Source organism: Cryptomeria japonica, chromosome 1 (assembly GCF_030272615.1).
Source record: "Cryptomeria japonica chromosome 1, Sugi_1.0, whole genome shotgun sequence".
Taxonomy (NCBI): domain Eukaryota; kingdom Viridiplantae; phylum Streptophyta; class Pinopsida; order Cupressales; family Cupressaceae; genus Cryptomeria; species Cryptomeria japonica.
Genome location: NC_081405.1, coordinates 656,742,825 through 656,756,094, shown reverse-complemented (window position 1 = coordinate 656,756,094; position 13,270 = coordinate 656,742,825).

Genomic DNA, 13,270 nt, shown 5'->3' with positions numbered 1-13,270 from the left:
TTTATTGGGATTATGGCATGGGATTAGATTTTGTTTTGTTTTGTATATCTTAGATTATGATTTTTGTTTTGAAAAAAAAATAGAGAATTTCATCCAAACCCTTACATTTTTTTTAAAACAAATATTGTGTTGGTGAAAATTGAATCTTATTATATTTGGACCTAGAGGACACTCTCGGTTTTTCAATTTGGGTAGGTTTCTTTACATTGGGAAAATTATAGCAAGGGGTTGTTATTTTTTAGAATCATGTAATATGCTTTTGAATTCTTGCCAAATTTTTATAATATTTGCATGATGATGGAAATGTATTCCTCTTGATATTTGGATGAAAAGGGTATTGTTGCATATTTTTAATTATTGAGTTGATTGAATTTGTGTGAAAAGATTCATGATCCATTAGTGATGGACCTGACCTTATAGGATTCTTGAAATAAATAAGGAAATATTATTTTTACTATTTTCAATTTTTTTGAGTTCTAGTGAATGATTATTTTTTGGCATTGGAAACACTTTAGTTTAATGAAATGACATAAGAAGGAGTATTGGCATTTGTTTGTGAAAAATTGATGTACCACAATTCTCAAACTATTTGATTGTATATAGGGTTAAAAGACATGAATGATTAAGTCATTTTTGTTAGGGATGGATAAATAGATAAATACTTGGAATGGTCATGATTTATCTAGCTTTATTATATTTTATCTAGAATTAAAGCATAATTGGATTCATTACACTAATATAATATCTGTTCAATTGATGAACTAAAATAAAATATTCTTAAATACAACACTCACCTCCAAGTCTATTAGGATTTTATTTAGGGCTTAAAGTAAATAGTATAGGAAACATAATGTTTTTTATTAGAAAAGTAGCAAGACAAGGGTGGTGGCCCTTATTACAACAACCCTTGGGATTCAAAGTAGAGAAAAAATAGGGGTTAGATCCCTTATCAAAACAAGGTTGGGCAGGCCAAGAGAAAACTTGTCAAACCAGCATCAACCCAGACCAAAATCAAGGAAGGGGAGAAACACCTAAGCCTTGACAAAGAGGAGTTTGGGGGAGGGGGGAAGACTTTCCCTTCCGCCTGTGAGAAATCAAAATCTAGGAAATACTATCATTAGGACCATCAAAAGAAGGAATATCAAGTGGGAAAGACACTGGATGAAATCCATCAACAACTCTAGAAGATTATTGTTGTAGAACAACAACAGGGTGTTGCAACAGGACGACATCTATAGAAGGTTCAACATAGACAAAACTAAGTTGTAGAGCAAGAGTAATAGGAGAGGGATCCTCATGGATGAAATGAACCATGATAGTGGCAGCAAGAGGATTGACATAACTTCAGTGGTAGTGAGAGGCACAACTTCATACCAAGGGGAGATATCATCCTCATGAGAGGAGCCAATATAATCTGAGCTAGAAGCATTGCCAATCAAGTGATTCGAAGTAGCATCCTTCCACCAAGTTACAACACCTTTGTGGCATGGCAAAGAGAAATTTGAAGCTAGATGACTCATTGAGAAGAATCTCCAACAAAGAAAGGGGAGACCCTCATAATCCAACTATTGAATCCAAGGCCTGTCCCTGACCATAAGAACCACATCCCCAGGAAGAGGCACATAGATGTCAATATCAATCAAGACACGAGAAAAGGTAGAGTGACCCATGGAAGACGTGGCATCATCAACCTTCAATAAATGGCCAATAAAGTTACCAATGGTCTCATAGAAAGAAAGATCACTGAAATTAAGGGGGAGATTAGGGATGCAGACCCAAATTGGACACACATTAAGTAGTTCAGTAAGGGGATCCAAAGAAGTTGTCTAGGGCTTAATAGAGAGAGAGAGAGAGAGAGTGATCACCCCAAGTCCACAACTTACCCAAAACTAAGTCATGATAAGAAAAAGAAGTGAAAGAAGCAATAAAAAATCCTTTAGCGCAAGGGAACTATGAGCAACCAAAGGCTTCTGGGAATCACTCACCCACCAATGGAGGTGCAAGAGCGAAGGCCAAAACCCAAAAAACCAACAAAAGAAGAATTTTACTTTCTAAGCTATTAGTACTTTATCTAGCTTGAATAAAATGTTCAAATGAAAGCATCCATTGTAATGGGTGTTACTTGAGATAGTCATGTCTTCATAAACCCACTTTGTGTCTTAGAGGAACAAGGTGAAGGCACTCCATTTCTCAGGCTTCACTTTATGTTCCTCGTGTACATTATGATCCTTGTGTGGAACCAATTTGTGAAATGGAACCACACTTGATTGTGTTGTGTTTGAAGCTACTCTTGTATGTTTTTCTTATGCTTGATGATTGTGGACTATGACTATCAATCTAGTGGGGTGAGCCTTAGGTTGGCACACTTGTTAAGAGGTATATACTTATAATCTATTTATTTACATTAATTAAACTATGATGGAGTTTCTTGTAACTATTATGGTGCCTCTTCAAGTGAATAATTTGATGGATTATAAACCTTGATAACATTACATTGTTTCAATTATTGAAAAGGTTGTAAATATCAAATCTTTGCAATCTATAAATCAAGCTATACTTGTGTAATTGATGATTTTGGATTTGTATTTGATCTCAAAACATACCCATATGTGCATTTATTAGATGCAAGATTAAATTTGTAACTCTTATTATATATTAGAAATTGAATGGAAATGCTTGTTTAAGTGGGAAATGTTGTTTTAGCATTCTAGATAATTTCTTTCTTTCTTAAAAAAATAAAATTATAATATTTTATTTAATTTTTATAATCTTATGACTAAATGTACAATTCATTAATGTTTCTATCAGAGTCACTGATAGAAACAATCTCCTAGGATCACCTGCAAAACCAAGACCAAACTTCTACACGGGAGCAACAAAGAGGATGAGATGCTGAAATATGGTGCGATAACAGAATGATAATTTTATCACACTCCAAAAGATACAATATGAATTAGCATTCCCTAGTACTGACTGAGCTAATATGAACTCATCTGAGTTAGCTCATAATTAGCTCATAAGGGAGAGGTGAGTGTTGATTATATAGCAAAATGTGGGCACATAATTCCAAGAGGAATTATAAATCCTAAATAACCAAATTAGGTGGTTGTTGTGCCAACTTCGAAAATGCCAAACATGTGGAAAAACAACTTAGGTAGGGACAAACAAATGGTTATGGGGAGGTGGCAAATGAGTCCAAAAGAGGGTGTGACATTCCACCACCCAAATGTGGGTGTGAATGACACATGTAAATGTAGGACTATGCCACGTGTCCTCATATAAACCATGTCCCTTATTAACCTAAGTATGCTTAATAATGTGTAGGAAAAACAAATATGGTAAAACCTACTCTAATACCCCCCCTTAAGCATAGCTTAGGTGGGTGAAAAGAGTAAAACATGCAAATATGGATCCCGACTACATTGCCATGTTAGGTACCCATTTACAAAATAGTCTCTCATAAATGGAGTAAAGGAGAAAACCCAGTGGGAAAAAACTCCTCCCCAAAAGAGAGAAAAGAAACAAGTTTCCCAACATAAGAAGAATCTCATGCAAGGAATAAATTCCCTCTAAAATAGAAAGGATAAGAAAGACTATGTAACTTTCCTTGAAGTAATCAACTATACCAATGGTTGATACCCGAAACTAGATGTAGATGATGAACCACGATCGTCGAATAATATTTCTCCCCTTAGGAAGAAATAAAACCAAAGGTGCATGTAGACTATCTTCCCATTCCTAAAAGGAATACATAGGAAGAATTGTGAAGATGTATGTGATCTCTAAACTCTCTCAAGGTATCTCCATGTTGATGTTGAAAGTTGTCATCATCAAATAAGGTGTTCTAGGCCACACTGTAGAAGATGACATTCCAGAACCTAGTGGAGATGGATGTAGAACAAAATCCAGAGACAAAGGTGCCTCCTCCAAATGCTACTCAATAATGGCCACATTCATGTCAAATTGTGAGGAAGGATCATGTGGGTAAAGAACAAGAGGGTTGAAAGGTTCCCCCTTAACATCTGAAGAAGATGAAATAACTTCATCAAAGAGAAGATGTATGCACTCAATAGTGTCCTCCAAGTCTGCAAGATAGGACTCACAAAATAAACCTGCAATGTTTGTCAAGTAATCATCCCAAGTAGCTATGTTTGGAAGACAATGAATATCCTACTGCACTGGATCAATAGGAGCCATGGATGTAGTGAACTAGTATCATTAGAAACAACAGTAGATGTGGGAGATGAAACTTATCAACACGTCTCTTGAACCTCAGATGAAAGAATACCAAGATTCACTTGACCATATTGAATCTCCTCAAAAGTTTCCACACTAGATTCCTTAGTGTGTACGTCAGCCGAAGGAACTACAGAGGAAAAATGTGAGAAGGTGTATACTCAAGATTGATGATCTACCTCCCCATCTGCAATAATATCTATGCTATGAAAATCCTAAATAATTGTAGAATCTAGAGTGAACTCAACACTTTTTCCTGTCCCACCATGTGTGATCTGATAGATAGAAAGGATATTTGTTGACAATGAGGGTACACAAAGGACATCATTGAATGATCCTTCATCTATGTCAATAGACCCTTTCCCACAAACACGCATATATGTGTTGTTAGCCATCAAAATGTTTGGTGATGAACAAGTTCCAAATGAAGAGAACGTATCCTGCGATGAAGCCATATGATGTGAAGCTCCAGAATCAATGATCCATCTCCCTAACTCAGAATCTGCAACTCCAATGAGTGCTTTCCACTTTTGTTTCTTTGAATTTGAATTAGATGAAGATGATGAATCCTTTGACATAGTTGAAGGTAAATTGATTTTATTCTTTGTCAAAATATTCTTCAACTCATCAATTTGTTTAAATAACATTGATTTTCATCATGCCCAGATTTCTTGCAATATGCACAAGTGGGCTTTTCCTTTTTAGATGATTTCTTTTTTGAGGAAGAGGACTCAAATTCTTTATGTGACTTGTTCTTTCTCTTCTTTTGTTTCTGATCAAGATACCCTGATTCTTTTTGTACCTTGGGTTCACTATCAATAAATGCTTGTGACTTGGAAGTCTTGATGATGCCCATTTGAATGAGCTTTGCTACCTCTTGCATTAGAAGATCTGAAAATGCATCAAAAGTGGGCTGAATATATGCAATTCCCATGTAAACCATGTTGGTATGAAATCCATAAACAAATACAGAATACTCAGGACCAAGCTTGGATAACACATTGATAATCAATTGTAAATCTTCCTTCATTATCTTGAAATCTGTTAATTGTGTTCTTAGTTGCTTTATTTTGGAGATATAGTCTTGGATGTTGTTGAAACTTTTTGGATCAAGATTCATTAGATCATTATCAATATGATAACCCCAAATCTTATTAGTTTTACCATACAAATTTTCAAGAGTCTCCCAAGCCTTCTTAGGTGTCTTGCTTGATTCAAGATGAAATTGCAAATCAGAAGAGACTAGTGAACATATGTAACCAAGAGCCCTCTCATGATTGATCTCCCATGCTTGAAGAGCATTAGCATCACTAGGTGCAGGAATGGTTTGTTTAACATAACCAGTGCAACCTTTTTCCCTTAGATAATTCCATATAGATTTTTTCCATGTTTCATAATTATATGGAGTTAGGATTTCAATATAAGTTTTCCCCATTATACTATCACACAACAAAAGAATGAAAGCAATCAAAACACACAAGGTCACCCCCCAGATTCACTAAATCAATGATTCCCCCTCAGAAAAATATGATGGTGGCACTTTATAAATCAGTGCGTTTACAATTTTGGAGTTTTTTTCAGTGTTTTACAATGTCCAAATGTGGACTCAAATACTGAAGATACAATAAAATATTAGGATTGCAACCTCGAAATATCACCAATGGATGGTGCTAAAAAAATATCAACTTTCAAAAAAAGAAGCATCTCGATCCGAGGTCATATGCGAAAGTTATGTCTGGATTATCCTTCAAATCTAATGAAAAACTTGATTTTTCTAGAAAATATGGATCACTTGAGAAAAAATTGATGATACCACTATGAATCCTGTGAAATTATTCCCTAAATTAAAAAAATTGCTCGCAAAATGGAGCCCAAATGATTGAGATATGACCTCCTGAAGTTGAGGTGCAAAATGAAAACCTCCAATGAAGAGGGGTATTCAAATTTGAAAAATAAACCAATGACAAATTTAATGATATTGTTACTGAATTTGGTGACCCACCAAATTTAGAGTTGTTGCCAATTTAGAGGAATTGATTATGTGTTGCATTGATGTTTTGTCATTGATGGCAACACCAATTGTTTTGGTTGTTTATTGGTTTTCGGTTGGTTCCAATAGAGTGGTTGGATTATGATATTGATCCCGTATGATCCAATATGCTTTAGTTTGTGGAACTAGTTTGGATATGTCATTCATGCTATTCATATGCGTATCACGATCAGTTGGTTCAGGATTTGATGACTCGAGAGCTATCATTTGTTCTAAAAAGCCTTTTGGTCATCGGTAAGGGTTTTACCGATAGAGCTTTGTTGAAGATCTTTTGATGTACGTGATAAGTGGTGTTGGTGCGGCTTCTAGATGGATTTTGGGATGTTGTTGGTTATCTTGTTCATGTTCCTATTGATCAGTGGTGTTGGATTTGTTAGGATAACTGGTGAACAACTGAGAGGGGAGCTGTGAATCAATTGTTAACAGATTATAACATTTAATCCATTTAATAACCTTTAACCAGATTTAGTACTGGTAAAGCAGAAACAGATACCGGTAAACAATGCAACTTAACAATTACATAGATAATCAATGAAAATAAACCATACCACATAACACCATGATTTGTACGTGAAAAAACCCGGAAAGGGAAAAACCACAGTGGGAAGCCTACCCACAGTCAGATGATACTTCTGCAGAAAGTATGTGATACAATGAGGAGCTTGTACATGCAAGAAGGCACACTACCTAGAGCGTACTGCTCATTACAAAAGAGTCTCATTGACTATAGAGAGACAACAACCATCTCAAGATAAATGGACGACAATCCAGAATAATGAACTGCCTGTGATAGCATCTACCATGCCTGATTACAGTCTCGATTAAGCTCAATATTGGTGGTCTTTGACCACTTCCTTAATCCCAATTCGATCACCTATGATTGACCAAATCTCCTTCGCATATGATATTACATTCCACAACCATGAACTCTATTCCATTCCCATACCATGATCTACAATGAGATCTTACATCATTTTATACCAACCCTAAGACCTAAACCAATTAGGTCAACCACCTAAAAGATATTACAATAAGATCATTACATAAATCCATATTACAATGATATGCCATGTCGGATTAAGACCAAAACAATAATAACAAATCCATAAATCATCCTGAAACATCTCGATAACGTGTAGAGTACACGTTAACATGATACCGGTCCATACCCTAGATAGGTACCAGACCTATTCTAGGTCCACCACGCCAAAGCAATGTCTTCAAGCAGTTACAAAATGATCAAAGAACATCTTCATCATCCTGAAATCCATGTGGAAGTTGCACCAACACCAATTATTTATCCTATCAAGATTCCTCAGTGAGAGCTATGCCGGTAAAACTTTAAGCCAGTGCCGATAAGGATTTACCAGAGTGTATGATAGTATCTGATTACCAAGTCAATACCATCTGACCGAGACATGCTCTAGAAGAACGTACCACATGTAACCAATCACATTTCATAGATCCAAACATGCCAGAAGTGTCCAACAGATAGTCTCTTATGTCGGTAATACTAGATCTTTTGTCGGTAACCAAAACCTATATGTCGGTAACCAAAACCTATATGTCGGTAACCAACCATAATAGCTAGTGTTGACATCAATGACAAAACATCAATGCAACACATAATAAATTCATCCATAATGCCAACAATCTCCCCCTTTGGCATTGATGGAAACACTAGATGTGAAAAAAATCTAAGTACCAAGAAATGCCAAACAAGTCTCCCCCTATGGAAGACAACCAACAATCTCCTAATTATAAATAACTCTCCCCCTGTGAATGATATCTCTGTAAGGTTCTGATTCTGAATTTATTTTTTCAAATCACTACCTCTCCCCCTTTGACATCAATGCCAGAAATCTGACAAAATCATCAAAGCAATAATGTAATCCTCTGAATCAAAAAGATGACTACTCCCCCTTAGTAGTAGCACCACTCATCAATGCCAGGATGAATAATATCTTTGATAATGCATGCGAACTGATGACAAACTGCATCAATCAAGTCTCTGTCGGAGGGGTAGAAACCCCTAATTTGTCTCTCAAATACTGAAATGATTCCTTAGACAATGGTTTAGTGAATATATCTGCAATTTGTTCTTTAGTGTTCACATAAACCAATTTGACTTCCTTTTCTTCTACCTTGTCCTTTAGAAAGTTATACTTTATTGATGTATGCTTAGTCTTAGAGTGAAATACCAGATTCTTAGACATGTCAATAGCTGCAGAGTTATCACAGTAGATAACTACCGGTTCACTACATTTTACCTTGATATCCTTCAACATTTGCATCATCCACAAGACTTGAGTGCAACTAATTGCTGCTACAACATATTCAACTTCTGCAGTAGATAAAGAAATGCATGACTATTTTTTTGCTGATCCATGAAACCAGTTTCTTTCCAAGAAGGAAAGCTCCACCAGAGGTGCTCTTCCTGTCATCAGTATCTCCTACCCAATCTGAGTTAGTATATGCACATAAAGTGAAATCATCATTTTTAGAATACCATAAACCATATTTTGTTGTTCCTTGCAAATACCGGAATATCCTTTTTACTGCACATTCATGATTTTCTTTAGGATTACTTTGATATCTAGAAACAATACTTATTGCATTCATAATATCCAGTCTAGTCTGAGTTAAATATAACAGACCACCAATCATAGACTTATACCTTGTCGGATTTACTGGTGTAGAAGCATCCTTGATAGATAATTTCTCACTTGCCACCATAGGAGTACTTATCGGTTTGGAATTATCCATACCAAATTTCTTCAACAATTCCCTCAGATACTTAGTTTGACAGATAAAAATGTCTTTATTAGTTTGAGTAATCTGCAAACTTAAAAAAAATCTCATCTCACCAATCATGGACATTTCAAATTCATATTTCAAATTCATTCTTCATATTGCTAGCAAATTCCATGCACAATTCATCTTCTCCTCCAAAAATGATATCATCAACAAATACTTTAATAATCAGAATATCATTATCAGTGATCTTATAATATAAATTACTGTCAACACTGCCTTTAGTAAAACCAAGCTTCAAAAGATATTTATCCAACCTTGCATACCAAGCTCTAGGAGCTTGTTTTAATCCATATAAAGCTTTCTTCAATCTGCAAACCATGTCTTTATCATCTGTCAGTGTAAATCCATCAGGTTGCTCAATGTATACTTCTTCCTCAATTTCACCATTCAAAAATGCATATTTAACATCCATTTGATAAACCTTATAGTTCTTATAAGCTGCATAGGCAAGAAATAGTCTAACAACTTCAATTCTAGCTACAGGTGCAAATGTCTCACCATAATCAATTCCTTCCATTTGAGTATCCCTTACAAACCAATCTAGCCTTATTTCTTACAACTTGACCATCCTCATCTAGTTTATTCCTAAAAACCCATTTAGTTCCAATAACATTCTTATTTTTTAGGCCGAGGAACTAAAGTCCAAGTTTCATTCTTCTCTATCTGATCTAATTCCTCTTCCATAGCCTTTAACCAATGTTTATCCTTACAAGCTTCAATAACAGTTACCAGTTCAATTTGAGAAATAAGACATACCTCTTCATTTGCCAATATTCTTCTTGTCATAACTCCCTTGTTCCTATCTCCAATGATTTGATCTTCAGAATGATTTAATCTTACATACCTTGGTGTCTTCTGAAATTTAGGTTCACTACTCTGATTATCAGTTAGAGTTGAATTTTCTAATTGTGTCAGTGTAACTGTCTCAATTTCTTGTACCATTTGAGGCATTGTCAGTTTATTTATGATCATTTCCACTATCGGTTCTCTGTCATATGATATAGATTGATTTATGTACTGCTCATCCACTTTCACATTAGCACTCTCCACAATTTTCTGCAATCTTTTGTAATAACATCTATATGCTTTATTTTGAATTGAATAACCAAGAAATATCCCTTCATCACATCTAGGATCAAACTTTCCAATTGAATCATCTCTTTTGATATAGCATTTACTTCCAAAAAATCTGAAATATTTAACAGTAGGTGTATGTCCAAACCATAGTTCATAAGGGGTCTTACCGGTTTCACCTTTGATGTGAACTCTATTGATTGTGTAGACTGTTGTACTCACTGCTTCTCTCCTATAGATATGAGGCAATTTGGCTTCCATCATCATAGATCTTGCTACATCTAAAATGGTTATGTTCTTTCTTTCCACTAATCCATTCTACTGAGGAGTCTGAGGTGTAGATAATTATCTACTGATTCCATTTGTCTCACAATACCTGTTAAATTTATGGGAAGTGAATTCACCGCCTTGATCTGATCTTACACATTTGATCTTCAATCCAGTTTTTGTTTCAACTTTTGCTTTAAAAATCTTGAATTTATCAAAGGCTTCAGACTTCTCCCTAAGAAAAGTCACCCACATCATCGTATAATAGTCATCTATAATCAACATGAAATACCTATCACCTTGAAAGATTCTAGTCCTTTCTGGACCACATAAGTTAGTGTGAATCAAATCAAGTACATCATTAGATTTATCATGTATACTCTTAAAAGAAGTTTTAACTTGCTTTCTCATTTGACATTCCTTACATACCGGATTACGAGGCTTCATAATCTTAGGCATATCTCTAACTGCCTTAGTTGAACTGATATTAACAATACAATCAAAATTAATATGACACAACACCAACTCTCATCAATATGAGCAATCAAACATGTCTTATTACTAGCGTTCAAGTGAAAGATATTACTTCTACTCTGAATACCGGTTGCAATCTCCAAACCAGTCTTGTTAATGATTTTGCTTTTTCTATCTTTAAATTGAAGTTAGAAACCCTTGTCCACTAATTGACCAACACTGAAAAGATTATACTTTAAGCCTTCTACATAATAGACATTATCGGTGTTATGCTTTCCATCCAAAGAAATAATACCTCTACCTCTGATCATGCATGCTTTGTCATCTCCAAATCTGACTTGAGTGCCATTGTATTCTTGCAGAGACAAATGTTATCACCAGTCAAGTGATGTGAGCATCCACTATCAATTACCCATTCATCCTTATCTTCAACTTTTGTTGCCAGGGCCTTTTCTTCATTCTTGATAGCCGATTTCGGTTCATCTTCCTTTAAACCATAGAACACCCATTCCTTTCCATTGTCGGATCCACTAGTAGAGTCTTCTATTGGTTCATCTCCAGAGTCATCACTTACTCCTTCCTCATCTGCTATGTAGAATTGTTTACTTTTCTTGAATCTATATCTGTTATGGTTAGGCTTATAATATTTCTTAACTCTTTCCTCAAACCTTGCATTCCTTTCAGGACATCTAGATGCAAAATGACCAATCTTACTACATGCAAAACATTTGAAAGGTGCTTTTCCTTCATACTTACTTCCCGTCGGACCTTTAGGTACTCTTCTATCAAATAAGGCTTCAAGTTTCTTAAATTCTTCATCTTCTTTCCTCATGTCTTCCAATTCTTTTGCATATAAGACTTTCCAATCACTTTTGCCAGTAGATGATGATGATGCTGCATGAAAAGTAGGTTCAGACTTTACAGCTCCATAAGATCCAAATTCTTCAAGCTCAAAAGCAGATAATTTCCCAATCTGAATGTCTCTATTACCTGAAGAGTTTGTCATTGTTCTCAACTCATTAATTGTAGTTGCCTTCATCTTGTAAGTCAGTGGAAGGGCTCTCAAGACTTTGGAAACTATTTCATCTTCACTCAAAAATCCTCCACAACATTGAATTCCCATAACAATCTCATTTACTCTTTCCATAAACACGACAATTCTTTCATTATCTTCCATCTTTAAGTTTTCATATCTTACCCAGTAACCATGAAGTTTAGCAATTTTGACAGTAGGATCACCTTCATTCAGAGTTTGGAATTTATCCCACATAACCTTAGCTGATTTATCAGTTAATCCGATGATCTACTGATCAATAAGTGCACACAAGAGGGCTTCTCTAGCTCTGCAATCATTTTCAATATTCTTGTCCAAGTCTGCAGGAGAAGGATTACCAGATGTCGGATCATAAGTTGCATATCCTTTCTCAGTGATGTCCCAAATATCCTTTCCAAGACATATAAGATGAGTCTCCATTCGAATTTTTCATATCCCATAATTTTTTCCATCGAGCTTAAGGATTTCTCTTCTAAAAATTGTTGTCGGTGGATTAGAAGTGTTAGCTGTCATAGGATCTACCTCAAGCGGTTAAGCTTCTGCAAAAGAGGACCAAAGATCTAATACCAATTGTTAGGATAACTAGTGAACAACTAAGAGGGGGGGTGAATCAGTTGTTAATAGATTATAACATTTAATCCACTTAATAACCTTTAACCAGATTAAGTGGCGGTAAAGTAGAAACAAATATCGGTAAACAATGCAACTTAACAATTTTATAGATAATCAATGCAAAGCAACCATATCACATAACACCATGATTTGTATGTGGAAAACCCAGAAAGGGAAAAAACATGGTGGTAAGCCTACCCACAGTCAAATGATACTTCTGTAGAAAGTATGTGATACAATGAGGGGCCTACACATATAGGAAGGCACAATACCTAGAGCGTACTTCTCATTACAAAAGAGTCTCACTAACTACAAAGTGGCAACAACCATCTCAAGATAAATTGACAACAATCTAGAATAATGAACTGCCTATGATAGCATCAACCATGCCTGATTACAGTCTTGGTTAAGCTCAATACCGGTAGTCTTTGACCACTTCCTTAATCCCAATTCGATCACCTATGATCGACTAAATCTCCTTCGCATATGATATTAAATTCCACGACCACGAACTCTATTCCATTCCCGTACCATGATCTACAATGAGGTCTTACATCATTTTATACCAACTCTAAGACCTAAGACAATTAGGTTGGCCACCTAGAAGATATTACAATAAGATCATTACATAAATCCATATTACAATGATATGCCATGTTGGCTTAAGACCAAATAAACAATAACAA